This window comes from Nicotiana tabacum, chromosome 19 (genome assembly GCF_000715075.1).
Source record: "Nicotiana tabacum cultivar K326 chromosome 19, ASM71507v2, whole genome shotgun sequence".
NCBI classification, from domain to species: domain Eukaryota; kingdom Viridiplantae; phylum Streptophyta; class Magnoliopsida; order Solanales; family Solanaceae; genus Nicotiana; species Nicotiana tabacum.
Genome location: NC_134098.1, coordinates 120,099,315 through 120,105,429, shown reverse-complemented (window position 1 = coordinate 120,105,429; position 6,115 = coordinate 120,099,315).

Below are 6,115 nucleotides of genomic sequence, written 5' to 3'. Positions count from 1 at the left end.
GTGCAGTAAATACTTTCAGTGTTGATATGATCTGTCAGCAGTAGTTTCTTTTGAGGTAAGTCACGTCCCAATTACCGGGCAACTTGACCCCATCTTTATTCTCCAATTCATATGATCCCTTACCAGTAATAGCTGAAACCCGGGAAGGACCTTCCCATGTTGGACCCAACATTCCGGTGTTGACTTCCCGAGTGCGCTGAGTCACTTTTCTCAAAACCAAGTCTCTTACTATGAAATAGCGGAGGGTTGCCCCCCGATTATAATATCTTTCCATCCTTTGATTTTGGGTCACCATCTTCACGTATGCCAAGTCCTTGTGTTTGTCTAGCAAGTCCAGCCTCACCAACATCACTTCATTGTTTGTTTCTTCATTTGATCGGGAAAACCTTAAAGTTGTTTCCCATACTTCTACCAGTATCAGAGCTTCCACACCATATTCAAGAGAAAAAGGCGTTTCTCCCGTGCTCGACTTTGCCATTGTCTGGTACGCCCATAGTACACCCGATAGCTCTTCGGGCCATTTGCTCTTAGCAGCTTCTTGCTTATTTTTAAGATTCTAGATATTCACCTTATTTTTTTTATTCCACTTGTCCATTAGCACTCGGATGTAATCCTCTTGATTTTCAAATCTTTCAAAACTTTTGTGACTTTTGAGCCTATAAACTGAGGCCCGTTGTCACAAGCAATTTCCTTTGGTGTTTCGAATCGGCAGATTATATGGTCCCATATGAAGTCCGTTACTTCGTGTTCACCGATCTTTTGGTAAGGACATGCTTCAACCCATTTAGTGAAGTAATCAGTTAATACTAACCGAAATCTTACCTTTTCAGGGCCCGACAACAGAGGACCGACTATGTCCATTCCCCATTTCATGAATGGCCATGGGGACAACACCGAAGGTAATAGTTCTGCCGATTGGTATGCCAATTATGCATAGCATTGATATTTATCGCATTTATGAATGAATGCCTTTGTGTCCTGCTCCATCCGAGGCCAATAGTAGCCTACTCTAACCAGTTTTAGAACTAACGAATCTGTATCGGAATGGTTCCCGCAAGTCTCTTCGTGGACTTCTCTCATCACGTAGTCCGCCTACGAGGCTCCCAAACATAGGGCCAATGGTCCTAGGTATGATGTTCTATATAATTTTCCATCCACGGGGTAATATCGAGCTTATTTGGTTCATAGTACTCGGGATCCCTTCTGCTCTTCACGTAATTTTCCATGCCAAAGGTATACGATGAACTCATTCCTCCAGTCCCAGACTAAGTTGGTTAAATTGACCTCACAGTAACTGTCGACGTCTAATATCGAGTGAAGAAGTTGGACTACTGTACCGGAGTCAGATCCTTTCATCTCCGTAGATGATCCCAAATTAGCCAATGCATGTGCTTCCATATTTTCTTCTCTCCGAATATGTATGATCGACCATTCCCTGAATCGTGCAAGCAATGCTTGAACCTTATTCACATATTGCTGCATGTGTTCTTCCTTTGTGTCAAAAATCTCGCACACTTGGTTTACTACCAGCTGGGAATCATATTTGATCTCGATGACCTCAGAACCAAGTCCCTGGGCCAGTTCAAGTCCTGTAACCAAAGCCTCATACTCGACTTAATTATTAGTTAATGGAACAGTCTTAATGGCCTGTCTCAGGGTTTCTCCCGAGGGTGTGACTAAAACTACCCCGAGGACGGACCCTTTTACATTGGAAGATTCATCCGTAAACAAGGTCCAAACCCCCGATGTCTTTTCCAACACCAACATTACTTCCTTAGCAGCTAAGGGTTCCGGGACTGAACTTATGACTTGATCGCAGTCCTTGGCTTGTACTTAATGTCGAACTCACTGATTTCGACTTCCTATTTAGCCAACCAGCCTGACAACTCAGGCTTATGAAGGATATTCATTAAAGGAAAGGTTGTCACAACGGCTATCGAGAGGCGACTACGAGAGTTAAGGCCAGCTTTTTGAGGTGTAGATAACGAGTCTCTGCTACTGATAATATTTTACTAACATAATAAATAGGAAACTACGTGAGTTCTTCCTCCCGAACTAAAACGGCGCTTACCGCTTCTTCCGAGATCGCTCGATATACTAGCAACTACTTGCCTTCCCCGGGCCTTTAATAGTAACAAGGGACATGATAGGTAACTTTTTAAGTCTTTCAAGGCTTGTTGGCATTCTGGAGTCCATTCGAAATTGTTCTTCTTTTTGAGAAGGGAGAAGAAGTGGTGGCACTTTTTCGAGGATCTTGAGATGAACGTGCTTAAGGATGCTAAACTTCCGGTTAATCTCTACACCTCCTTCATGCTCGTCAGCTGATCCGGTATATCTTTGGCGGCTTTGATTTTGTCGAGGTTTACCTCTATCCCTCTTTGCGAGACCAGGAACCCCAAGAACTTTCTGGACCCAACTTTGAATGCACATTTTTCCGGGTCGAATGCAGATTTTATGATCTCCCATATTTAAAAACTTGACTAACATGTCATCAATGTATACCTCCATCGTTTTGCCTATCTAATTTTTGAATATTTTGTTAACGAGCCTCTGGTAAGTGGCTTCGGCATTCTTAAGCCCAAATGGCATCACATTATAATAATATATGCCAAAGTTCGTTATGATTGAAGTTTTTTCCTGATCCTATGGGTTCATATTGATTTGATTGTACCCGGAGTAAGCATCAAGGAAACTTATTAACTCGTACCCGGATGTAGCATCAATCATCTCATCAATGTTTGGCAATGGGAACGAGTCTTTAGGGCACACCTTATTTAGATCTTTATAGTCTACGCACATTCTAAACTTATTGTTCTTTTTTGGTACTATAGCTATATTGGCTAACCATTCTGGATATTTTACCTCCTGTATAGAACCGATATTGAGCAGTTGGGTTACATCTTCTTTAACAAATTATTCCTAACCTTGGCGATCAGACATTTTTTCTACCTTACCGATGGGAAGTTTGGGTCCAGGCTTAGTTTTTGCATGGCCACTTCTAAGGGGATACCTGTCATATCCGAATGCGATCATGCAAAGCAATCCACGTTAGCTTTATGGAAATCTATAAATTCTAACATGAGTTTGGGATTAAGTCTTGTTCCTAAGTGAAACTTTCTTTCCAAAACCTCTTCGAATAGGTCCACTTGCTCGAGTTCTTCTGTAGCGAACTTGGTCGCATCCGTCTCTTTTGGTACCTGAAAGTATCTCGGCACCTGATGTGATTTTTATGACTTCTTGCCCTTATCATCTTCGTTCGGCAAGGGGGAAGGCATCGGTTCCTGTAATTGCTATTTACTGGACTTCTTCCCTTTGCTACTAGAAATTGTTACTGTGTTCATCTCCCTTGCCACCTGTTGATCTCCTCTTATCTGCTTAATTTCTTCCGGGGTTGGGAATTTTAACAATTGACGATATGTTGAGGGTATAACATTTATTTTGTGTATCCACGACCTTCTGAGGATTATATCGTATCCCATGTCTCCATCTACCACTTCAAATAAGGTGGTCTTGGTTACCCTTTCGGTGTTCGTGGGCAGCATGATCTCTCCCCGGGTTGTCACACTCGTCAAGTTGAATCTAGCTAAGAGTTTTGTCACTGGAATGATGCTTCCAGTCAGCTTTTCTTGTTCCAGCGCTATCTATTATATGATGTTGGTTGAGCTTCATGGTTCAACCAAAACACATTTAATTGTGAAATTTAGAACATTAAGAGAAATTACCAGAGCGTCATTATATGGCAGAAGAAGTCCATCGGTGTCTTCCTCCATGAAGGTGATGCCATCTTCTGCGACTTGTTGGAGTGTTTTGTTATGAGTCACTGGTATATTTGTTTTCTTGGCCGTCGAAAATGTTACACCATTAATTTCATTCCCTCCAAAAATCATGAACATGGCCACGAATTCTCGCAGAAATTCGGACTCACCTTGTGCACTCCTGAATATGTCCGCCTTCCTAGCTTGGACCTTCCTTACCCCGACATGGGCCTTAATGAGTGGATCTGCAAGCATTTCAAAAGAGTCAATTGAATGCTCGGGTAAGAGTAAATACCATGGCAGGGCCCCTTTCACCGTCATAGTGTAGGTTGTGATGTATTCCTACAGATCCAAAGTCCTATCGTATTTTGGTATATCCGTCATTTTGAACCTCTTCGGAATCAACTTCGGTGATGCGCTCGGTTTAAACGGCAATCGTGTGTATTTTTTGAATCTGGGCCTTTTAGTATTAGTGGTGCGCCTGAAATCTGATCCATCAGAGCGTGGAATTCCTTCGCATTTTGATCCATTCATTCGTTTATTTCCCTCATAAACCTTATAAGCTCAATTTTGAAGGGATCATTCCCGTTGTCATTACCAGATCCTCTACCGGTCCCTCTGGCACCGTCAAAACCGACCTCACCCCTTGAGGTGTGTTATTATCGACTCTTTGAACCATTTGATTCGTAGGGACGCTGGAAGGAACCGCCCCTCTTCAGTTTGCATTATTGGAAGTGTCCGAAAACACTTGTTTCAACTCCGTCATTACTCGATCCTGCCTTGAGATGTGGCTCATGATTGCTCTTTGATGTTTTCTTAAGATTTTTACTGTTTCCACGACATGTTCCTCCTCCGTGTCATCAGAAGTTGGTTCCTGCACTTGCTGGGGGTACTACCCTTCACGAATCGGGGTTGCTTCGTCCCCTTCGTTACGGCTATCACTGACTAAGTCTTCATGTTGAGGCAAATCTTTGCGTCCCTCAATGTTGTGTGTGATGTTGACATCATTAGCTGCCATTTATGGTTTCTTACTAAGGAAGAAATCAAACATGTTAGTAACAAACGTAAGGATCTAAGCAATTACGCAACTATCTAAGTCCCACGGTGGGCGCCAAACGGTATAGTTAAATTTGTTACGTGATTTATAGACAAGCGAACTGACTTTCCAAAATGATAAAGAAATAAGATTAAAAATAAGACTTATCAATTGAAATTGAAGAAGTTAACAAGCCTGGCTCCAAGAGCAAAGTCTCAGAGAAAAGTAATGAAAGCAATGTAAAAAGAAAATAAAGTTGTTTTATTGAGAGCGAAAGTAAAATATTGCATATGTTTTGCCAATAATTTTCTATCTTACAATGGTTGTTCAACCTACTATTTATAGCTATACTTAGAGAAACATATGCTAACGTGCAATATTTTGGACCATGACTGGTGCTGAGGGGTAGGATCCCAAAGCAAGCCTTAACGCGCGTTTACAGAAAATCGGGTAGAATTTTTCCTGTTTTATGACAATCCAAAAATGTACCCTGTCTCAGAAATCAATAACAAAACTAACCTATATCAACCAAAGTATCTCATAATCCTCATCAACTAATAAAATAATTATCAACCACTATTAATCAATCAATTGTACCACAATAATACTAAATTCATATCCAGAATATGATAAGGAAGTCTAATATTAGTTATAGTTCTAAAATAATAAAGGAATACTCATGACACTAAAAAAGTAATTATGGAGCGACTCTAAGAGTTTTAAATAAAACATCATAACAAATGAATAAAGTCTTCGCCCACGCGAACAAGTGTGGGGCTCACCAAAATATTGTGAAATCGTGTACTCTAATTAGCGAAATTCTCGCTCGTGTCAACTGCTATCTCTGTAAAAAATAGCGGGGAATGAGAGGAGTCTAATAGATATTTTGCTTAGCACAAAAACATGAAACACTTGATTAACAAATGAGAATTCAGGAGGAAGTGCAAATGACATGCCACAACTCCTACTTGATCAAGTATCTCGTACAACCTATAAATTTTGGGCTCAATTTACTTTTTTTTTTAATCATATTATGCCTTTCATAGAGAAGACTCATAGGGACACTCCTCCCCAATTGTAAAAACTAAGTCCTTTTCCTCTTATCCGCACGAGACTTTTGTCTATTTTGAGTTGTGAGCAATCTGGTTACTGGACCTTGTCAGTAGTTTTTATACTAAGTCGGGTCCTAATAAGTTAGCCATATCAGCTTCAAACCATACGATATGAGAACAACATCTCTTACCATACAATGCTTCGTATGGTGCCATCTGAATGCTGGACTAAAAGTTACTCCCTCCGTTTCAAATTAGACGAGGAACTTTCC